Below are 25,234 nucleotides of genomic sequence, written 5' to 3'. Positions count from 1 at the left end.
GTTTATTAGGTACTCGCTTGTTAATGTGAACATGAATAGCGAACGCATGGTTTATGGATAAGCCATGCTACCAACCTAGCAGCCGTGGCTAACGTGACGTCGGCTTGTTTCCAGTGCACGTCACAATTAGTCGAGTGCGGCTACATTCAAATCTTGCTAGCAATTTCAAAACTGCAATCTTCCCCATTATCTCATTCACTGCCATTGACGGCTATAGACGTCAAAAATTCATTTGAACTATTTCTATTAGTTTAACTTTTTTTCCCACTTTTGTTGACATGAGTATGAAAACCTAGGAAAAAAATATTGTACATTTAGAACAGATATAACGTTTGTGATTAATCGTGAGTTAACTATTGAAGTCATGCAATTAATTACAATAAAAAAAATTAATCGCCTGACGCGATTTAAAAAAAGAAAAGAAAAGATTATTAAAAATTAGGGGCGTCAGCCGATTAAATTTTTTAACCGTAATTAATCGCATGACTTCACTAGTTAACTCACGATTAATTATATATTGAATATCAGTTCTAAATGTACAATATTTTTTTTTATAGGTTTTCATACTCTTGTTAACAAAAGGGGAAAAAATGTTAAACTAAAAGAAATAGTTCCAATGAATTTTTGACGTCTATAGCCGTTAATGGCAGTGAATGAGTTAAAGATTAAATGTAAATGCATTGTCCTAAAAAGTTAAGCGCGTACGTACCATAGTGAATCAAATCTAATTTCTTCCTCTACCTTGTCTTAGCCTTTATTGTCTACTATACATATAAAATGGCACTAAAAACCCAGAAAATACCATGTCAGGGACTAGCCTACTTATTTATTATTCATGTCAGCATGGATGAAACCAAGTCAAGTGCTAACAAATTCAAAATGGAATGTTTCTTGTATCACTGTGGACACTTCCCTTTTTTTGGAGGCAAGCCACACCACAATAACACTCGAGAAGAAGACCGCTCCTACAGTACGTCCTTCGGGGCCGCAATAGTGTCAAGCGGAGGAGAAAGGGATTCACCTTGGTTTGGAAACAAGGCTGGCTTGAGAGGTTCACCTGGCGGTCAACCCAGCAAACACGCAGAGGGGTCAACGCAATGTGGGCGTCTCGTTTTCATTTGCATTGAGCTGTCATACCAGGATGATATCACGATAGCGGCCGCTTTGCATCCGAGAGCGTGTTGTCAACTTAGCAACACGTAATGCGTAGCGGTACTTTGACTTACACATTTTATTCGTTCTTTTATCTCAAATCAACTTTGCTATTGAAATGAATGGTAATCCATTACAGGCCAGGCTAAAACACAAGAAAAATTGCACTTGTACTTGACATTGTAACACAAATATATGTATGTATATATATTAGGGGTGTGAATATCTCAAATAAAAGACACACAAATGCGATACAATTCAAGGACGACACAGTGGAATGATTCGAGTTGGGTCGTGCACATCATTTCATTCAAAACCAGTTTTCTGATTCAAATTGGTTTTCATTACAACCTTAATGATATTTATTTAATTTTTTTGCTTTTGGTTTGTGCAGTTGTGCACCTTAGCCACCAGGGGGCAGTGTAATACACCCCTACATTTGACAGGTTCAAGGGCAAAAGCTGAAAAGCACTATTTAGAAATATATATATAGCCTCATCAACTATCGTTCAATGTCGCATTTTCTAACCCTGCTAAACCAAACAGCTTCTACGTATTACTTGTCGAAAATAAAAGTTTTATTTACGAAACCGCGCCATGCACGTTTAACTGCTGCTAGCGTTATCTCCACTGCAGCCAATCACTTTGAATATGAATGATTTGCAATGAATAAATTCCCATCTCCAGGCACGTTGTTTTGTTGCCTTTTAAAACAAAAATTCAACAACATAAAATAAATGATTATTATGACGTTATCCTTGGATGACGTCATACTACGAGACGCGCCCCCATTCTGCCAGGTCACGCACCTCTCTACACCTGCGGTCGGTAAGTTGGTCGCTCCGTTTGTATTTACGTAGTCTCACTCACAGTAAACAAAAGCCAATGTCATAGAATGCAGAAAACTCCAGCAAAACCAATGCCTTTATTTGGTAGATCTTGTCGACGTGAACACAGAACATGCTACGTGCTAGCCTAGCTTCAATTGAAATGGAGTGACACAAGTTGTAATCAGCCTCGCGGCTACGATGAAGTCTGACATTTGGGCGCACTTTGCTAAGTTTGCTCTGAGAATGCGGGGCGATGTCCCTCTCAGTTTTGTAAAAAAAACACGATCCTTCCCGTCCACTTTTCGCTGCGGCAAAAATCTCTGGTAAAACTAACGTTCCCCTTCCACTACTGATGCGTTTAAGGTACACAGAATATGTGGGAATTTGTAACGCTCGCCTACAATCCTGAAGACTCAAACTTGTAGCATGTACTCAATGATAGCTGAATTGAAATTTACTTCAAGATATATGTGGGTGGACATTGTTGCATGATCTTTGTTTTAGTTTAACTAACAGCTTGTTTTTGAGGGTTTGCAGTCAGAATAAGGTCATAATAAGAAATTAGGGGGATAATTAATGACCAAAAAAAAGAAGAAGAAGAAAAAACAACAACAATCACAGCGTTTTATAAAACAAACAAACAATGTAGCTTGCTGAGATGTGGTAGTTAATTGTTGGGTACATTCCCAATAATAAAATATTAACAGCTGCAGACAACTAATAAAAGGCATTTGCTCTTTCCTGAATCAAGCTAAATGTAAAGTAAGACATCTTTTATGCTACTAGCACTTTAGGAAAATCCTAATTGTGTTATTTAAAATGTAAATTTCATGTACATTTTACATAATCATTTTTATTGATGTAAATTTGTGTTTTATAAATGATTCTTCATACACAAATGTCAAAACGTTTTTATGGTGATTGCCATTGGAATTGCAGACAAACAATGGTTTCATTTATGTGTGATTTATTGTTTAGCCATTATTTCAATAACAAATTGTACAACCCTCCAAATGTCACTGCACGTCCCTGCCCATCTTAGTGTAATAGACTTCATCTTCTTCGTAGGACACTCATAAGTTAATCATTTCATAAATGACGCACACATTGTTTTTTTTCCCCCCCAGTCGTGTTGAATGAGTACACACAATTGACACGTGATTTAGGAGCGTCATAAAGTCCACACGGGCTTTGGCTGGCTACTGCCATTCAGCACCACAGGTGTCATTGACACACTAGACGGGTGTGAAATGAATGCAAATCATACAGAAAAGGTCATATGAGATATTGGGTGCTTTACATTTTGCATAGCGATATTTGGCCATGCGAGGTCAACTTTTACATAAGGTGTGGCTAGCGTGCTAACATTATTATGGGGGTAAGGGTGGGGTGGGGGAGTAAAGTAAAAAGTATGTTGCAAATCAATTAAAGACAGCTATAATTTATTCAAAAAGTTACTCAAGTAAATATAGCAGGTTAAATGTAGCGTGTCACTTTCCACCTCTGGCTGGAGCGCATTCGTTCACTTTACTTTTCAACGGGAAAATTAGTTTGAGGTGACTTAAAATTCCACTAACATAATTGTAAGAAAAAATATTAGGATTAAAATTGTAACTTTTACTTACTACGAATAATGTAGTAATTCTACCACCAAAATAAAACATTTAGCTTTTTTTGTTTGCGTGTTTGTTTTTGTAAGTCTGCTGCTATTTTTATTTATTTATCTTTTCATCATTTGAACTTTGTACGGAAGAGGATTAGGGCCAGTGAAGAGGGAAAAAAAAAGGTTGGCAGGATTCTGACTTTTTCCCACAATTCTCACTTTAAAATCAGAATTCTGTCTTTAAAGAGAGAATTATCATTTTAAAGTCAGACTTCTTACTTTAAAGTCAGAATCCTAACTTTTAAGTAAATTCTGACTTTAAAGTCAGAATTCTTACTTTAAAGTGAGAATTCTGACTTTAAAATCAGGATTCTAACTTTAAAGTCTGACTTCAAAGTGCTAATTCTCACTTTAAAGTCAGAATTCTGTCTTTAAAGAGAGAATTATCATTTTAAAGTCAGACTTTAAAGTCAGAATCCTGACTTTTAAGTAAATTCTGACTTTAAAGTCAGAATTCTTACTTTAAAGTGAGAATTCTACTTTAAAGTAAGAATCCTGACTTTAAAGTCTGACTTCAAAGTGCTAATTCTCACTTTAAAGTCAGAATTCTGACTTTATAGTCAGAATTGTGAGGATGAAGTCAGAATCCTGCCAACTTTTTTTTCTTCTCTTCACTGGCCTTAATCTTCTTCCGTAACTTCTTCCGAAGCGTTTCCTCTCATAGCGTAATAAAAAATGGCAAAGTGACAAGATGGTCCATAACAACCCTCGAAGTGTATCTGTCTTTTGCATTCAAAATAAAACTCAGCCATTGTCCTCTGCTGCCTCGCTCTTGACAGAACACACAAACTGCTGATTGCAGAAAGTGCCGCTTGCCAAAGTGTGGTTTTCATGATTTTTTTTTTTCCCTCTACACTATTGAGTTGGATTCTAGTTTGATGTTGTAGCACTTAAATGCACACATTTATTAGCATGATGATAGGTCACAACGCAAAGTGCTGGAACTTTCTTGCTGATGGGTGTCATAAATGCAGGCTTTTTCTTTATTTACTGTACATAGAGCGCATTGTCGTTTTAATTGGCCGGCGTCGACCGGCTGCCGACTTTTAACGTCGCCTCTATTGAACCCACCGAAAGGCCTGCATCACATTGATGATGCCGGCTGTTCTTACTCAGGGTGGAAAATCCCACTTTTATTGCGGTGCACCTGCAACTTGGAATAATATGCAGAACAAGCGAAAGCTTACCTCACTTTTATCCTTGGGGCATTCTAAATTTTTAATTTCATCTTATTTCACTTGCAGATGTTCTAGTTTTAGTCCGCGTTCAAAACCTAATTGACTTATTTTACTTACCATTTTATCTTCAGTCCAAAAAGTTGGGCCTTTGATAGGTCAATAAAAAGCAACGGCATTGTGAGCTTGCAAAATCCTTAATGTGGAAAAAGGGTATAATGAGGTTTTCGAAAATGAAAATGGCATATCAGTTGTCATTTGTAACATTTGCGGGGAACACTGTGTTGCGTCACTTTGCAAGCAGACTAAGAACCTTGGAACTGTTCCAGTCTTGCAAAGACTTTGCTTGAATGTTGTGATTTTTTTTTTTCAACAATTTAGCATTGACAATAAAAAATAAGATGATTGTTATTTTTAAAATGGCGTATCATACGATCATTTGGCAAGAAATCGTTTTCACTTTGAAAAAGGTTGGTGATGTCGAGATCATGCAGTATAAAGCTTGCTTGTTTTGCCACACACACAAAACAAAAACCCACAGCAGCATTTCGTTTCACTTTTTGGTGCATGTGCATGTGTGTGACAAAACGAATGTATGGTTTTTGTCTTCAAGCAAAACTCAGCAGATGTCTAAACATAACACGCAAGCAGGCTCATTCCTCAACATGACATTAAATAATAGCTTGGCTTATATAATATAGCATGGCTTTGTAATTGGAATAAAAAAAATACTACACTCTAAAAACTGTTGGGTCAAAAATAACCCAACTATGGGTCAAAAATGGAACGATCCTCTACTTGGGTCAATTTGACCCATAAATTGCATCGGTCCATTTTTAATGCATAATTGGGTTACTTTTGACCCAACTTGTTTATAGAATGTACTCTCTCCATCCTCACACTTCTAATTTGTAGTTCCTGATCGTAAAAAAAAAAGTACTGATATTTTGAAATCACAATAACGATACCTGGTGTCTGTACTCGCCCAAAAACATGTTCAGCTTTGCGTTACATTTTGAACACGTTTCCTTTGAGTTCTAAGGTACAAATGTATAATTGGGTGTGACTCTGGCGCGAAGTTCTACACCCAGTATTGGTATTTTCACATTTCTGGGCTGTTGTGGGTGTGAACACTAGCTTTGCAGCCAATCTTTAAAATCCATATAGTTTAATCCAATGTCATTTATAATGAAGGAACTACCAGAAAGTGTGCTACAGATCTGGTAAATTACATGTAAATAGTTGAGGAACGTTCACACTAGAATCATCTAAAACATTATGAATCATATTGTATGCTATGTGTTGGACTGGAGAAAGCTTTTTCTTAGCCTTATTACTTATTTCCCTCCATGCAGTGACATGCTCACATTTATATGTGAATTTGTGATGATTATAGCGATGCGGTATAGTGTCCGTGTGTCCATGCGTGTTTGTGTGTGTGTAACGTGTAAGCATGCGCTACCTAGCCCATGTTACCTTCAGCCAGCCATCTGGTTCTAGTTCAGACCCATCTGGTTGTGTCTCCAGAAAAGGCATCTCAGGAATACATGTTGGAGGGGCGCCCACATTTGTTCACACGGGCAAGTCTTTGCAACCACTCACATTTCAACATACTTATATATATATATATATATATATATGTATTAGGGGTGTCAAAATGAGTGCTTTCATTTTGAGTTCATTTATAGTTCCGTAAACGCCACTCTTTTTTTTTCTTTTTTTTTTAACACACAATTAATGACCGCCCCTAACTTGGAAAGCCTTTACTGGGGGGATTTCAATCCCAATGCAGCAGACACGTCCACATCAAAATTTAGCAGTAATAAATGTAATAATAATGCATAATTTTACAAGTTACTTCATGTTAAAGATGAGACAGATCTGAATAGGAAAAGAAAAATGCACCGCGCTGTCGCCAACGTCTTACAAATGCAACTATGCCATCTAGTGGCAGAAAAATGAGCTCAACACAAATCAATATCACATTCATTTTTTTAACACTACAGTACATCTTTTTTTCATTTTAACTCAGTTTTATGAAATTATGAAATTAATGTATCAATGACTAAAAGATGCAGCCATATTGCTATTAGTTTAACATATTTGCCCCCAATTTTGTGTTAACAAAAGAATGAAAACTTAAAATATAACTGTACATTTAGAACAGATATAAAATTTGAATTGTGAGTTAACTATTGAAGTCATGCGATTAATTATGATTAAATGTTGTTTTGGTTGCTGTCAAAGATGACTTGATGCAGCATGCGCCACCCTTGTTAAAAAAAATGACGAGTAATTCCGAATAATTTCATCTTCGCATCTTGTCTTACAGACAGGTGCGCAACCTCACAACTGAATCCTGGCAAAGAAAAAAAGTGCATGCTAGATTCATTGAAGACGCTAAACTGTCCATAGATGTGAAGGTGAGTGGATTATTTTGAGCCTTCCTAGTTCAATTAGTCAAGGAGGTGGTTATCATTAAGTAGGCAGCATGTTTAGGTTGGGCACTTTTGTGTAGTGAAATATGCTCTTTTCATCACAAAACACATTTCAGGGAAAGTGTGTGTGTGTGTGTGTGTCACATTGGCCGCCATGAATTCATTCCGGTCGTGTCAGTGTGTGTCCCTTTTACCTGAATCTATTTCAAAAAGTCACCAGCAGCACATTTGAAGGACTGGAATGACTAAAGATGCCCACGGGCATGTCGTGTACTCAAAAAGCTGTACAGTATTTCACCAGGCTGCGTGATAAGACCTCTGGTGTCACACGTCTATATTGTCAAAGTGGCAGTTCAATTTGCATGCTAATACCGTTCCTGATAGAATGTGATATGAGCTGCGCAGTGCTAGCCCTCATTTTCTGATTAGTCGCCCCCCCCCCCCCCCCCCCCCTCCACATAAGGCAGGCAGCCCCCGTTGGTTGGCATCAATCCGTCTTGCGTGAGGAGCGCGGCGGCTCGCGCTTTCCTGTTCTTTGTCACATGTTGCGTTGACAGTGACAGGTTGCTTCAAACTTGCACACTCTTTCTTAAGGCTGCCCTATAAAACAAAAAAAGCGGGGGGGGAGGGGAGGGGAGGGGGAACTCATGGGAGCGGCCAGAAAGCTGATACGCCATGTGGCAGGTCGGGCCCCCCAAGCGGAATGTATAGCCAATCAGGGAAATCCGAAAATTGTGATGTCCACTCGATCGATGATTGAAAAAGGTCGTCGCTGGTATGTGAAAAACACTCATGTCCATTTTTGTCTTTTTTTTTTTTCTTTACATTTTTACATTTTTTGGGATGTCTACGGAAGAGCATTAAGGCCAGTGAAGAAAGAAAAAAAAGTTTGGCAGGATTCTCACTTTATTCTCAGAATTCTGACTTTAAAGTTGAGAATTCTGACTTTAATCTCAGAATTGCTGCAGCTCATTCCACATCATTCTCTTTACACAGTTAAATCTCTTAACAATTTTTAACATAAACAAATATAGACTCTGTACTCTTATCTACACACTCTTGGTTCAGTCTACACAGATACCTTTCTTTTGTAGAGATTTTTCCAACTCATTCACTGCCATTGCCGGCTATAGACGTCCAAAATTCATTTGAACTATTTCTATTAGTTTGACTCTTTTTCCACTTTTGTTAATAAGAGTATGAAAATCTAAAAAAATATATACATTTAGAACAGATGTAAAATTTGTGATTAATCGTGAGTTAATTATTGAAGTCATGTGATTAATTTAACTATAATTAAACATTTTAATCGCCTTGCGATTTAAAATAAGAAAAAAAGATTATTAAAAATTAGGGGCGTCAGGCGGTTAAATTTTTTTATTGTAATTGGTCGCACGATTAACTCACGATTAATCACAAATTTTATATCTGTTCTAAATGTACAATAAAACATTCTAGTTTTTCACACTCTTGTTAAAAATGTTAAACTTGTAGAAATCGTTAAAATGAATTTTTGACGTCTATAGCCGTCAATGGCAGTGAATGAGTTAAGTTTAATAAAGACATTCATAATCTCAATACAAGATATGCAAATCAATGGCATCTTCCATTGTGCTGTAGTCAGTTTTCAATAAGATATACGTAGAGGGGGTGGGGGTGAAATGCGGAAGTCTCTCTCTTTTTCTTTTTTTTTAACTGTGGGAGTCTGAAAGGTCCCTCATGGTGAAGTTGACTTGATATTAACAGTAGGCTATCTGAAGTACTAGATTAGATTCCATTTTGTTATTTATTTGTTATTTTGTTATTTGTTATTTATTCCTGGCGTCGTCCTTCTTTTGAACTTACTATTTGTGAGTATGGTCTGGGGTCCTAAATGCAACTTTTGACTGTGTTGCTGCCGCCTCTCCCTGTCCTTTTTTCTGCTATGCGATGCTGCAGATTTCTCTCCTTTCTCTCTCAGCCCAAGTTTCCAAGGAAACATTATAGTGAGTATGACTGGCATATATGAATTCATTTGATAAAGCTTTTTGGAAACCAAAACGATTGTGCCCCAGAAAAGGGCTCCTCCATGATATGACGGCTAGGAATTCAAAGGATTTTTGTCCTGAATACAGCTTGTTGTTACATAATAGTTGAACACCGTTTGATGATTTCCCGCAATATGATCGGCATTCGCCGGCATCAGTTGTTTGGTGCACGTTGACATGTTGGTGGTTACTTACTGTATATCATGCTGAACAGTAGCAGCCATGGCTGTGCTTTCACGTAACCAGCCCACCACTTTCTCCTCAGTCCACTTGTCAACCTCTTCAGGCAGAGTTACGTAATCTTAATTCACAGTCCAAGATAAAGATCTTATTGTGTGGAAAAAGGAAAGCAATGCAACATCTGTTAGTTTCAGTCAACACTTTTCACTCACTTTTTTTTTTTTGAACATGCATTTCTCATTCAAAGTGACCTTCTGCATAGATTCCTGTGTATCACCTATTCACTGCTTACTGCTGTATCTTTTTTTTTTTTTTAATTAAATTGCACATCATTCCATTCACCCTCAGCATACAGCTATAACCATTCACTTTATTTTGATGTATGAATAAAAAAAAATTCAGTTCAGGGATGTGATTAATCTACACGAGCATTCAACAAGGCCAATTGAGCTTTCAATAAGCAGGATACTCATACAGACCTTAACCGATTTTAACTCATTCACTGCCATTGACGCCCATAAACGTCAAAAATTCATTTGAACTATTTCTGTTAGTTAAATTTTTTTTCACTTTTGTTAACAAGAGTATGAAAACCTAGACATTTTTTAAAAATAATTAAAAAAAATATATATATATATTTTTTAAAGACAAGATTATTAAAAATAAGGGGCGTCAGGTGATTATTTTTTTCTTCTTCAATAGTTAACTCACGATTAATCACAAATTTTATATCTGTTCTAAATGTACTTTTTTCCCTAGGTTTTTATACTCTTGTTAACAAAAGTGGGGAAAAAAATGTTAAACTAATAGAAATAGTTCAAATGTATTTTTGACGTCTATAGCCGTCAATGGCAGTGAATGAGTTAAAATGTGTGAGTTCGCCATACATGACGTGCAATAATGGGCAATATCATCACCGACAATCACAAGTCTCCTCTCCCAAACCAGATGTCTGTCGTAGTACCACGATTGACCTGCGGGAGGCAGCACTGTAGCACATGTATCCAGAATGCCGGGAAAATACAAATACAAAGAAGAAGAACAGTTGGCTACTAGCAAAAGAAAAAGACGCTATGCTAACTTTTAAGGTTATCTGTTAACTTGTTAACAAATGTAGTTAACTATATTTGCATTTTACTGGGGAAATATGATATGAGATACAAGTTTTTTGAGTTACAAGAGTGGTTACAATTTTTTCAAACTCATATCCCAAGGCGCCACTGTGTTATAGTACAAATCGATTTTTCATTGTTTCTAATTAGATGGTGTTGGTGTACTTAAGACAATCATATTTAGGTAGGCCTACGTTAATAGCAATGTTCTGCCAAATGTTTGTTGTTGAAAGCACGTAGAAACTGATAAGATTTATTCCCTTTTCGCTCTTTTATAAATGTCCTAGTGAAAGCCTGGTCAGCTAATAAGCTCACGTCTAATCGCCGCTTCCGGCCGTGGCAAAAATATCCCCTGCCGTCCATGTGACCTGCAAAGATATCAAAGTCGCCGTGCGTTTTCCACCAATCCATCAAGAACTTAATAAAAGTGGGCGAGTACAAACAAGGCTCGGTCGGGGTCGTGATGAATCAATGTGCTCAGGCAGGTTGGAAAGGCACACAATGCAACTTGGTTCAACATGAGTCCTAATTGAGGCGGTAAATACTGTAATGCTCCATAAGCAACTGCTGTTAATACAGTAAAAAAACAAAACAAAACAACTATTGCGGGTTTCAGATGCGCCCTGCTGATATATATATATTTTTTTAGTACAGTAAAAACTCTAGATTGGTCGAACTCTCATCTTTTTTTGGGTGTAAATCTCCTGTGGACCATTAGATGGCGGCACACTGTTTAGTCAGAGACTGTGTAAATTTAAAAGAAGAAGAAGAAAACAGTCACTGATCTGAATATAGGGCTAGATAGCCGATAGGCCAAGACTTTTGAAGTCGCGAGGCCACCATATTGCTCCTCCCGAGAAACGTTTCTCGGCATACGATCCTATATACATTAACAGTGTCAAAATTGGAAAACATTTGAGACAGTGCTTATTAGAAACAGTATGATTTATGATGTTTTAAATTTGTTAAACATAATCAAGAGGACTTCAGACATTTTACAACTTGCCTTTAATACATGTATAAATTATATGCTTGATGATGTTTACAGGAGAAAACTTGTATATATTTTTTTAAATTAAAGAATTATAACTGTAATTCAACAAAAGATGCCTCTGACAAATCTAATATTGGGGTCTAAGGAACTGAGCGATAAAAGAAAAAGGGGTGCTTTAAAGCAGCACATACTGTCTGCTTGTTCATTTTTATTTTTATTTTATTTTTACTTGTTAAATACCCCCCCCCACACACACACACCTTATACTAACTGCCTACGAGTTGTATATGTCTCATCTGCACGCATACCGTATAGTTTATACCAGGGGTGCTGAAGTTCGGTCCTCGAGAGCCCTTATCCAGCCTGTTTTCCATGTTTCCCCTCCTGCAGCACAGCTGAATCTAATGATCAGCTAATCAGCAAGCTTTGCAGAATCCCGATAACGATCCTGATCATGAATCAGGTGTGTTAGTGGAGAGAAACATGGAAAACAGGCTGGATAGGGGCTCTCGAGGACCCAACTTGAGCACCCCTGGTTTATACAGTAGTCTGGCTCGCGAGATGAGGAGGAGCAAGATGGCTTCCCCCCTGTGACTTCAACGGTTTGCACGGGCGTGTATGGGTTATCGGCTATCCAGTTATGTATTCAGATCAGGTATTTTTTGTTGAAAATCATGGAATGTCGTCCACTGTAATCCTGCTTTTTACGCCTACAGAAAGCTACAGCTGTAGGTTTTTTTTCCCCTTTTTTCCCCAGAATATTTTTTCCCCCTGTTTTTTGGAATAATTTTTGTTATTTTTTGTTTTGTAATCCCCCATAACATAAAAATAAATAAATAAATAAAATCCTCAGAAAAACAGGCTAAAAAAAATAATAATTAAAAAGGGGAATGCATTACGTTTCCGTAATTAATCATCCTACAGCCGTACAAAAACTTTGTATTTTGTCAACTCATCAAGTGTTTCAACAAGGAAATAAATCATGCTTAGTCAACTGCATTGTTTTGAGATTGATCATCAGCTGCAGTCCAACATCGTATATGAAGCACACGGCCGTCATCGGGCTTTGGCATGCGCTCAAATGCTCTTTAAATCACTTTGAAGGACATAGTTTGGAAAGTTTCCCTCCAGTTTATGACTGCTTCTCCACATTCATTAGCCCTGGAGTACATGGTATTTCCCCCCCTGCATGGCTGGTGAAATAAATAAATGGCACTTTTAGAACCGTCACAATGCAAACCACATCGAACGGTCGCAGTGAGTGGGACGGCGAGCGGAAACAAGAGGGGTCCTTGTAACCTTTCTTGTGTGAACATTCCTGGCAAATCCACGCTCGCTTCCCTCGCGGAGACATTTTCATTTTCAGCTGCCCAGCTGGGGAGCTCTTGAAAGGACTGCAGTTATGACACATCAACTGGCGCACAAACAGGCAAAAGCGCACGCTTGCTAACCTCACATCCTCCCGGTAGTCACAAACGCTGCGTCACACCGGGGAGAGCTTCGGAAGATTTCAGCCCTCCCCTGGAGCTAGAGCCAACCAAAATATTAGGAACAGCTCCTCAGTAAGATGCAATGCGGTTTCGCGTTAGGACTGAACAATGAATCAAATTCTTAATTCATAATGTAGTGCTTAAGAGGTGCAGTCCACTTTTATACTGACGTATGTTTAACGCCCCACGAGCATTTTGTAAAGTCTTAGTAAACACTTAGTTTATTGCTTGTTTGATAAAAAAAAAAAAAAAAAAAAAAAACATGGGAAGAGGACCTTGAAAAAAAATTGCATAATAAACCGCAATTGCAATAGAGAGCCGGGGGTGGTGGTGGTAGTGGTGGGGGTGGGGGGGGGGGTGGTGCCAATTACGTTTTCAGAATCGTTCAGTCACAGTCAAATTATGATTACACATAAATGAAAGTGGATCGTTAATGCGCTTGTTGTCATGGTGATAATACGATCAAAATGTATTTGAACATTGGTGCCATCTTGCTTCATTCATTACATCGACACACGATTGAGTCAATTCTGATTTCAAACTTAACTCTTCTTAAGTGAGGCAGGTTCCATGCCCACTTTTATATGCACAATATTATCATCGTAAAGTACGACCAATTAGCAAGTATTTTTTTATGGTGTAAAAAATGCAACCCTTCTGACAATATATTTTTTTATTACTATTTCATGCAAAAACATCATAAAGAAACTTTAGGAGAGTTCACCAAAGGGTTTACAGCTCACCCCTGGTTTTTTTAATACACAATAAACGGAATGGCTACGGGTTAAGTTAGCAAACACACATTATATCGTAACTGCTGTTGCCACTTTCTTCTTGACCCCCCCCCCCCCCCCCTGTTTTTTATTTACAGAATAAAAACGTGGCGACACAAATAATGGGTCGTAAAGGATGTAGAAAATGTAAACAAACATGCGTTTTTCATAAGTATTTGTTACTTTTACTGTATTTGACTCAAGTACTCAAACTCATAGCAGATATTGATTAAAGGCACCCTACATTAAAGTTATAGGTCTTCTTTTGTATGGTTGCAATTTTTAAATAACTGATGTTCGGGTCACATTATTGTGGAATTCTTGTTAATGTACAGTGGACCCTTGTGAGTCGAGTGACTCAGCTTGGAAGGTTTTTTTTTTTTTTTAGATAAAGCTGTTAGTTGGCCCAATTTTTTTTTTTTTATTTGCATTGCCTGCCGAGCTTTATATGTTATCAGGATCAGATAAAATGTGTAAATATTTTTTTAAAAAAGAGACTTTGAGCTGTTATTTGCCTCCCAGTTTAAGATTACTATCAAACTAAATATAAGTCAAGTCATTTTTATTTATATACTGCTTTCAAACAGAAAACACAACATATAAAACAAAGAGAATCATTTACACATTTTGTATTTTAACTCTTTGACTGCCAGACGTTTTCAGAAACGGGATGTCGCCAGTTCCGGCTGATTTAAGCATTTTGACTGATCTTTCAAGGTCCACAGAAAATGTTGTGTTTGGACTATGGAAACACACATACTACCAAATGAAAGACTGAACTCCCATCTTTCATCAGAAAAAAAAGTTTGTTTCTACCTTATTCCGTATTTCAGTAATCAACAATAGAAAATGGTTAGTTTCACCGAAATGCTCTGTTTTGAAACAAAAAGCGGAGAAAAAAAGCTTTTTGTGAAACAATGTTATTTCATGCACTCTAGTGAATTGTACACTTCTTTTTGTCCATGAATGATGCCACAAACACCTAAATAATGCTTTACTTCTGTAAAACGCTACCACCAACAATGAAAAAGTGTTCTTTGATAGCAAAATGCGTTTATTTCCATTCAACAGTGTAACAATTTGACAAAACAATTTCGCAAACTTTTTACAAATGTGTGCAACTGTGGTACTACTTACAATTATGTGGATGTTTCAAATACAGTTTTTCTTTTTGTAACACTCCCCTGCGTGCAAGGAGAGGGAGCAGGATTTGCACAACAGAGTAGTTTCACTACCGATTGTCCCTTTCGCGTGCAGACGTTACACTTTCTTGATGGCCTTTTTTTCCGGGGAATAGCAAGTAGCAGACTGTACCCACTACTCCGATGAATATGCATTGGACTCGGGGTACTCTTCATCGTCCGATTTAGCATCGCTAGCCGGTGAAGCTTTATGACGTCAACGCTTCCAACTTCGGCGTCAACCTCGAAGTCACCATCATCATCATCGATGATGATCATCGTCGTCATCAATGTGCTCTTTAGCGTTGGTCGATGCTTTTCGTCTTTGAAAAAAAAATGCTCGAGCGTGAGCTGCTTGCAACCGGTCGCCATGTTCTCTTCCCTTCCCCAGCCATTGTCTCATCTAGCTCCGCCTCACGTCTTCTACTGACGCCTACCCAATCTTGTCAAAAGAGAGTCATTGCTGCCATCTAGGGGCCAAAAATAGTCATTAGGCTAACTAGATCTGCTTGAAACTTTCACCACAGCTGGCCAAGGCTTTCCTCCACCCGTTTCAAAAAAATATATATAAAAAATTGGGTGACGTCTTTTAACGTCATTGGCGGCCCTCCGTAGGTTTTTATTTGACGTCTTTTAACGTCCATGGCAGTAAAAGAGTTAAACAAACACATAGCTTTGCCTTTCGTTCGCTAGCTTAAGGCTAATGCTAACATAGGCCTTGATTAGCATCGATGTGGCTTAGGCAGCAGCTAAGACAAACGGTACTGCAGCAGCACCTGTAGACAGACAACGTCTTGGTACTCACAGCCATATGCTGTATTATTTATCCTCTGCGAAGAACGACTTGAGAGCTCGAGGCAGGACACACCCTGCTGCACTATGATTAGCTGCTGTATCTTGTCAGAAAAGTAAGATTGGTCTATATACTGCCACCAAGTGGCCAAGGTGAGCAGCACAATATGTACATTGAAAGTGAGACAAAAGCTGCTTAATTTATTTAATTACGTAATTACTGTATGCTTTTATAAATTAGCATGCTACGTATAGGGTGGTATTATTCTCATTCCCAAAAACATTGCACATAAAACTAATTGATGGAATTTCCACTCACTTCAATAGGGATGATGAATTGAGATGAGACTGTTTTGAGTTCCGAGCGTGATCCCGAAACTGATTAAATCGTATCTCAAGGCACTGCTGTATTATTCTAAAAAAAAATCGCCATGCCATGTGATTTCGTTTTTTCACCACTGCGCATTAACCGAGGACATGTCAGAATTCAATGGGTTGTAATTGAAAACCTCAATGTTTAGAGCATAGGTGTCAAACTCCGGTCCTGGAGGGCCCGCAGTCCTGCAGGTTTTGGAGGTTTCCCTCTTCCAACACAAGCCGAATCCAATCAACAGGATCGTTATCAGGCTTATGCAGGGCTCGCCGATGAGCTGATCATATATCAGCTGTGTTGGAGAACAGAAACATCCAAAACCTGCAGGACCGGAGTTTTGACACCTATGGTTTAGAGACACAGGTTTTATGTGGAAAATGAGAGGTGTGTGCATGCGAGTGTCTTTGCGCGCGTGTGCTCTGTTAGACATTCAACAACACTGGTGGTGACTTTGTTGGAGGTGAATATTTTCCATTAAGAAATTCATGAGCTTGTAAACAGCTCGGGTCCTGGGAAGCATCGTTCCATCTGGGATGATAACCAGCCTGTTCGGAGAAATAGGACACATTTTGTTTTCATGGACGTGCCCTTCTCTGGCAAGAACAGCTCCCGGCTTGTAAGTTCCTTACAAGCGAAATGACCTCCCACTTGCAATATTTGGAATACTTGAACCTGTAACAGTCTTGTGCCTATGCCAACCTCTTATCCCGCATTCCTTTTTCTATAGCGCTTTGTCCTCATTAAGGTCACGGCTGGGTGGGCGGGAGACGATATGTATACTTGAATGACCTTTCATATGTGGTTGTCCCAAAACTGTTTTCCCCCCCGTATGAAATAACATAATTAGCACGGATGTGTTCAAGGTTCATACTATCATCATCATAAAACCTTTAACAACTGTACAGACAATTTTAACATTCTTACGCACTGCACGATAATAAAACCCCAACAGACGCTGGATGGCGAAGGGAACAGGAAGGTATTGCTGGAGTGAATAAGTGTAGCGTATATTTGTTGCCAGCGTAGGAACAGTATGTGCTGTTTAAGTAATTGCCCGTTCAACTTGGCATCTGTTTGTTGCATTGAATTGTTGGATGTAATTTATTTGAGCACATTGTACAGAGCAGCTGGACTTTTTCCGACGTCACCGTGAGCAATATCTGGCTCATTTCTGCTTGTGCTTCTCTGGTTATCCTCTCATTTTGCTTCTTCACCATCCGCGGTGTCATTCATAATGCAAGAAGGACAAAGCGATGTTTAGCATACTGAAGAATTAAGATATTTTGGTGTCATTTATGCTTTTTGGATATGATTTGGATGAATGGGCCATTAAATGAAGGTCGGCTCTGAATGGCTGTTAGCTACGCTCTGAAAACAGTTGGGTCAAATTAACCCAAATTGGGACAAAAAGGGACTTACCCAACTTTTTGGGGTTATTTATTTAACCCAAAAAGTTGGGTCCACAAACCAGTCCAAGGTTAATTGAATAACCCACAAAACAACCCCAAAATTGGGTTGATTTCTGGGTTGTTAATTTAATTCAACCCAACATTTGGGGCTAAATACCTCAAAAAGTTGGGTCGGTTGGGTCATCAAATTATTATTATTTTTACCCAATTCAATTGGGCTACTCAACTAACCCAAAAAGTTGGGTCAAATGAATAACCCAACCCAAAGGTTTGATTTGTGGGTTATTTATTTGACCCAACTTTATGGGTTAAATACCTCAAAAAGTTGGGTTGGTCCATTTTTGACCCAATTCAACTTTATGGGCTAAATACCCCAGAGAGTTTGGTCAAATGAATAACCCACAAACTACTAAGCTACTAATTTAATTTGACCCAACTTTTTGGGTTAAATAACTAAAAAAGTTGGGTTGGACCATTTTTGACTCAATTTGGGTTATGTTTGACCCAGCTGTTTTTAGAGTGTAGCAAATGGCAATCAGTGCATGAGATAGACGTGCACTATAAGCAAAGCAATGGCAAAGAAATTAAGATCAGCAAAATGTTGCTTTTTACTGCCGCTGACCCAATCAACAGGGATGTGATTTTTCCGCTAATTCGCGGAATTCCGCTTTTTTTAACCCCCCCCCCCCAAAAAAAAAAAAAAATTCCGATTTTTTTTACAAATTTTTTATTTATTTTTTTAATGTAGTAGTTCATTGTGTATGCACATGACTCCGACAGATAACATCTTCTGCTATAACAAAGACATTTGTGGTATGCTCTAATATGAGTTACTTTTCATTTGGTCATGATACAATTATTTGTTCATGAAATTTGAACTCTTCAACATTATTTATGTGTTAACTTAGTAATCACATTAGTTAGATATGATGATATTCTCAGTGATAGTTTTTAAAAGCAAAGGCAGTCCAATGTTTTTGAATGTGACTGATTTTGAGTTGACTAAAACTGCCATTTTATATGGGATAGTTCAATATACATTGAAAATTTATGCTGTTTTGTCTATTTCTTTGTCATGTGAGTGCATTGAAAGTACTTAAAAACACGGAAAACCCATGAGCTCTGGACCTAGCTGGGTGCCAGCGGCCCCCAGACCCCCGGCTAAATTTTCAGATAATTTCACTTTGGTCAAATCACATCCCTGAATCAAGTATGAGCCACTTATGAGATGCTAACACAAATCACTAAGGCTAATTTCTATGCAAGATTTGTTACTCTTGTCTATGTTGTCAAATTCATACGTCTTATTTATTTATCACATTACGGCGACTTTTTGCATTGGTTAGCTAAGATTTCCACACGCATGCCAGTTTACACGTTTAAAAAATGTAACTTAGAGCACCGCGTGTCATAAAGGTTAAACGGCGCACTGAAGCGGCGTTTGCATGCACGCCGATGCAGGTGCACGTGCACGGGCCTGTGTGCGAGTTAAGATGACTCAGGGCAAAGTCACTCGATGGCAGCTTTACGGCGCATGTTTGTAAACTTTAAAGGGCCACCTGTGAGCAGGCACACAGCTGCCATTGTGCCGAGCACGTGTGAGCTGAGTCACATATTTTTGCTCCTCTCACGTCTCCCCTCATTGGCTCATTGCGGCTGACTTGCATTCATTAGTATGCCCCCCCCCCCCTCGCTTTTTCATATAGCATACAAAAGTCTTCAACAAAAGAAGCTGATGATAATATAGTCATGATCTGGCCCCGTAACAAGTCGACATTGCAGAGTAATTACTTATCCCAGTGAATATTTTTATGCTTTATTTTCTTTCTCAGTTTTAATACCCTTAATTGGGTGCAAAAGTCTGGCAATCATTTTCTGTTCCCCCCCGTCGCTATGTGTGGTGCCAGAGGTTTTTAAAGTTAACCTTCCTGGAAAGCATCAGCTATTCTTCTAAATTTGAGGCCCGCTGTTATTCATTGTACTGCGTCGTATGCACTTCATTTGTGCACTCTGGAAAGTATTAAGATCAAAACTAAAGATGGGTGTCGAAAGAGAAACAGTAGAGGAAGGCCCAGTCATAGCAAACTCGGGGGTCAGAAGCAGCAGCTATTATTTTGTCGGAGAAATCCAGTCTGTCACTCAAAAGAGTTACTGTATATTGTTTCGCTACATGAATGGAATACTATGAACGATTTAGCCATTTAGTTACTCTCCCATTATTTTTTATATCAACTATTTGTAAAAAAAAACAAACAAAACAAAAAACACCGATTTGAGCATCTGCATATTTTGGCCCTTTTTCTGTTATGGCCTAAGACTAGATGACTTTCCATTAGACTAGCACAGGTAATTGCCTGGAGCCCACAAAACATCCCATAAAACCTTTTTTCTTTGCTTAAAATGGCATCAAAAATGCTCAATCTGTCGTAGCTGTCCACTTCTTACTGCAAGTGCGGACTCGATTCAAGAAAACAAAACCGTTGGCACGCAAACCGATATTGGCAAAACGACCAACGTTTTCACAATGACTGCTATTTGCTAAAGTGCAGAAAAAGCTAGAAACAAACTTTGGTGAAAGAGTGTCTAGAATATTCTGTGGGTCTTGAAAGCTCACTCAAAAAATACTAGGAAATGTTTTGCAATATGGAAAATTGCTTTGAAAATGGCTGGCAGTGAATGAGTTGAGAAGTATTACGGAATATTCAGGACGTTTTCAGAAAATGCCAAGGTCCAAAAAATTCCTGGATCCTCACCTTATCCTGTTCTCCATCATAATTTAGAAGCCCTTAGTGACATATTTTGACTGAACAGGAAAACTTCTGCTTTAATAGCTTCTTTCTTGGCTCTCGCGCTGCTCTTTCACAAACAAACAAATGCAGAGTAGAGCACATTTTCTTTTTTTACTTGCCCCTGGATCGTGAGTCTTAATCTTTCCAAGACATTTTGGACAATTTAATTTTACAACTATGTAGGAACTGTTTTGACAAGACTACTCCTGTCTCAGTGCACAAGGCTTGAATGAGTTTAAAGTAGATGAATTTATACAATCGTGGTTGAGTCCTGAATTTAGAGGCATACAGTATATTTATCCCAAAATATCTTCAGTCAAGCGAGTCGACTGAAGATGACATCAATGTTGCTCAGGTTTCAGGTAACAACCAATCACAGCGCAGCTTCAGAAAACAGTAGTGCTGTGATTGGTCGTTGCCTGAGCCCCGAGCAACTGTGATGTCATCTTCAGTCGACAGTAAGTGGCAAAATGGCCGCCGCCTGAGATGGATAAAAACGTCTGGATTTTGCTTCATAACTCATATTCGACAAATGTAATATAATCAGGATGTCATGTTTGGATCAATCAATCAATTTCATTCATTTTTAACAATATAAAGCAATACAGACGCTCCCCTACTTACGAACATTCGTGTTACGAACAACGGTAGACACGAACATGTCTGCGCGCATGCGTGCATGTCAAAAAATGTTCGGAAAGAGATGCTGTAAGTTAGATATTTTATTGCGCACCTTTTTCCGAGTACTGTAGTGCTTCTTTCCGCCGCTAATACCGACGCTTGGCGCTGTGAGAGCTCACCCAGCATTGGAGGCTCAGCAACGTGTCGAGGAGGAGGAAGAAGAAGAAACGCCTGTCGCTCATAGATAAAGCCATCGCACTCTTCGAGCAGCAAGACCCAAATATTGAACGTTGCACAAAGGTTGCAAATCAATTGAATGATGCCATACAGTGCTACCGCATCATTTATGATGAAAAAAGAAGAAAACTGTGCAATCGTAGTTAGATCGCTTCTTTCGGCCAGTTTCTAGTAAATCCTCCAAGGAAGATACTCATCAACCCTCATCTTCTTCTCCGCGACCCTCAACTTCTTCCTACATTGAAGTTACGGAGGAGGAAGTAACTTTTGAAGCCCATTCCAGCAACGACGAAGAACTTCTCATGATATAAAATCCTCCTCTTCCACCTCCTCCTCTCCTTAAGCATCGAGTACATCTTCCAAAAATAAGTTAAACTTCATTTTATTTATCTTATTACATACATGTACATACTGTGTGTGTCTCTCGCTCTCTCTCTAACATACGTAGTACAGTACTGTACGTATTCTCTTTAAACATAAATTATAATACAAAATATAGCACTGAAGCAACTTACGAACAAATTCACCTTACGAACGATCGCTCGGAACGTAACTCGTTCGTAAGTTGGGGAGCGTCTGTATTCAAATTCAAAGTAAAGCAAAAGAAATGAAAGGAGACAGACATATATACATATCATTGTCAAGAAATGTTTAAGCTTGACTTCCACTTTAAATTCCGAATCGCATGACCTCAGATGTTCCCCTGTAGTTCATATTTAATCAAATTAGCGTACGTACAGTCGTGAACCTCTGGCCTCTCAGCCACTCAGAATCTTTAATAGCTATTATTTACAACTTGAACGGGAAGTCGGGCACCTTCCTGCTCACTTGACCTCATTTCCTCCCGTAGCCATAACCGTGTTGTTTATCCGGTGTTTTTTCCGCGACGCTTGCTTGTTCACAATTGCATTGACACAAGCATGCGAGGTGCCTCTCCAGGATGCTGTCTGTCCATCGCAAACACTTCAAACGATTTAGCTCCCTCTAGCCCAACGACGCGTCCCGCTTGATTCCCGTGTGTTTGGAAAACAGTTCAATCCTCACTTAGTCATTCAGGGATTCATCAGCATCCCAGAGTCTCTCGGTCCCAGTCTTCCCAGGATGCACAGCTGCCTTTCTGTGCTCGTTGGAAACACAATCTTTGCACACATAATATTAGCCGTATCAACTGTTTACTCAATGCTGAAAAGTGAAGCCTTGTATGCGGAGCGGGCCGGCGTCCCCGGTGGCTTCGAGGCCGTTTCAAGGGCGGAGGATTCCCTCGTAGATGAAGGATAACAAAGGCTGAAATGCAATGATGGCTGCACGGACGGCGAGTGCAGAGGAGGACTAATATCCGCAAGGAACACGAGAAGTAAGAAGTGGAATGATCTCAACTTTGTATCGGCAAACTCCTGAGACCGATAATAGAAGACATTGTATCCGTTGGACCGTCTCTGTGTGAAGTTTGCATTTTCGACTCGTGCTTGTGTTGGTTTTCTTTGGCTATTCCAGTTTCCTGTTTCATGTTAAGAGAATTGAAATTGCCAAATAGATGTGAAAATTGTTGTTGCTTTATGCAGTTACGTGACCGGCAACCAGTCCAGGTCAGGCTGTACCCCGCCTCGAGCCAGAAATCAGCTGGAATATGCTCCGGTTTCATAACCCTAATGAGGATAAGGGCTATACAAAATGTTTATTCTCTATGTAATTAAACTACTCAAAATATTAAAAAGCTAAACAAATAAATAATGGAATTCCATCCATCCATCCATTTTCTTTACCGCTTGTCCTCACAAGGGTTGCGGGGGCTGCTGGAGCCTATCCCAGCTGGCTTCAGGCAGTAGGCGGGGTACACCTTGTACTGGTTGCCAGCCAATCGCAGGGCACACAGAGACGAACAATCATACTCACAATCACACCTATGGACAATTTGGAGTATTCAATTAACCTGCCATGCATGTTTTTGGAATGTGGGAGGAAACCGGAGTACCCGGAGAAAACCCACGCAAGCACGGGGAGAACATGCAAACTCCACCCAGGAAGGCCGAAGCCCGGACTCGATCTCACGTCCTCAGCACTGGGAGGCGGACGTGCTAACCAGTCAGCCACCGTGTCGAAATAATGGAATTCAATTCTGAAAAGAAAACGGAAGCTCCTTAGTGATTTGATCACATGGAGTCATATTGGTTCCTTCCATCCATCCATCATCTACCGTTTATCCAGGGTTGGGGGTTTGCGGGGGCAGCAGCTTTAGCAGGGAAGCCCAGACTTCCCTCTCCCCAGCCACTTCAACCAGCTCTTCCGACGGGATCCCAAGGCGTTCCCAGGCCAGCTGAGAGACATTGACTCTCCAGCGTGTCGTCCCCCGAAGCCTCCCGCTGGTGGGACATGCCCGGAACACCTCTCCAGGGAGGCGTCCAGGAGACATCCGAACCAGATGCCCGAGCCACCTCAACGGGTTCCTCTCAACGCGGAGGAATAGCGGCTCGACACTGAGTCTCCCCCGGATGACCGAGCTTCTCACCCTATCTCTAAGGGAGAGTCCGGACACCCTGCGGAGGAAACTCATTTCAGCGGCTTGTATCCGTGATCTTGTTCTTTCGTCACGGCCCACAGCTCGTGACCGTAGGTGAGGGTAGGAACGTTGATCGACCGGTAAATCGAGAGCTTTGCCTTTCGACGCAGCTCCTTCTTCCCCACAACGGACCAATACGGAGTCTGCATCACTGCAGACGCTGCACCAATCTGCCTGTTGATCTCGTGAACAAGACCCCAAGATACTTGAACTCCTCCACTTGGGGCAGGATCTCATCCCTGACACTGGAGAGGGCACTCCACCCTTTTCCGACTTGAGGACCATGGTCTCGGATTTGGAGGTGCTGATCTTCATCCCAACCGCTTCACACTTGGCTGCGAACCGCTCCAGTGAGAGTTAAAGATCACGGCTTGAGATATTGGTTCTAAACAGCACAAAATCAGGTCTCATTGTTCAGGTTCCGTGCACGTGTATTCCGACATGAGCGCAAACGGTTCTGATTGAACATCGACCGTCACGGCAGGCCCGCCTGCGGGCAGCCAACGAAACGAGAGACTGGCTATGTGCAGTGTGTTCTGGATTGTCCTGGCGGGCAGACGGACTTTGGCCAGATTGTTCTGAAATCCTTGACTGCAAATCAATAGAAAACAGACTATGGGTCACCAACCGTCATACTAAACCACCAGTTCTTGATGCTGCGTGATCAGTAGGTGAATGAGTAGGCAAAATGCAAAGCGGTATATAAGTGACATACCTTTTACCAAAGTACCGTTCTGTCGGTGCTTCGAGGCTGCGGAGGCACTCACCTTAAGGTGGGCATCTGTCATTGACGGGCCAGTGTAACGACAGCTTTGTCCAGCTCTGGGTGCAACCATTTAGTTCTCCTGTTCATCCCACAAAGGCATGTTCTTTACAGATGAGACAATGAGCCGATTCTCATGAGGACTAGCACTATAGAAAATGGATGGGTAAAAGTTAGGAGACAACATTTTTTTATTTTGAATTTATATTGAAGTGGTCGCACCAAAAGTCTTAAATTTGACCTGACTTTCCCCACATTTTACTTTAAAAAAAAAAATTCCTTGACAATATTACGTCCGGTATGTTCTATGTAGCCCCACTAGTCTAAATACGGTATTTTAGTGGAATATGAGTTAAAAAAGTAAAATCAAGCAGTTTTTATCAATATCAGAATGTGGCCATTTTGCCTTTTGCTTTGGAGTGAAAATGACATCACAGTTTCTCAGGTCTCAGGACCAATCATAGCTCACCTGTTTTCTGAAGCTGAGCTGTGATTGGTCGTTCCCTGAGCAACTGTGATGTCATCTTCAGTCCACAGCAAGTGGCAAAATGGCCGCCCACTGAGATGGATAAAAATGGCTGGATTTTTGCTTCATACCATATATTCCACAAACACAATGTTAATCAGAATGATGTGTTTAGATATTGTGTTTAGAAATGTTTAAGGTTGACTTCTCCT

At 39.7% G+C, this 25,234-nt stretch overlaps 1 protein-coding gene across 1 annotated transcript in view; it reads left to right on the top strand.

Annotated features, from left to right (window-relative positions):
* The first annotated feature begins 1,919 nt into the window (after nucleotides 1-1,919).
* The window catches only part of rhobtb2a (Rho related BTB domain containing 2a), a 62,962-nt gene continuing 39,647 nt past the window's right edge, over nucleotides 1,920-25,234 (top strand). Inside the window, exons 1-2 of the mRNA XM_077561638.1 lie at nucleotides 1,920-1,980; nucleotides 7,153-7,243. The gene's annotated coding sequence lies outside the window, so the exon portion shown is untranslated. The remainder of the gene's footprint in view (nucleotides 1,981-7,152; nucleotides 7,244-25,234) is intronic.

The sequence above is a fragment of the Vanacampus margaritifer genome, chromosome 3 (assembly GCF_051991255.1).
Source record: "Vanacampus margaritifer isolate UIUO_Vmar chromosome 3, RoL_Vmar_1.0, whole genome shotgun sequence".
Classification (NCBI taxonomy): Eukaryota; Metazoa; Chordata; class Actinopteri; order Syngnathiformes; family Syngnathidae; genus Vanacampus; species Vanacampus margaritifer.
The sequence above is the reverse complement of the archived record's forward strand: the minus strand, read 5'-3'. Positions and strand labels throughout refer to the sequence as shown.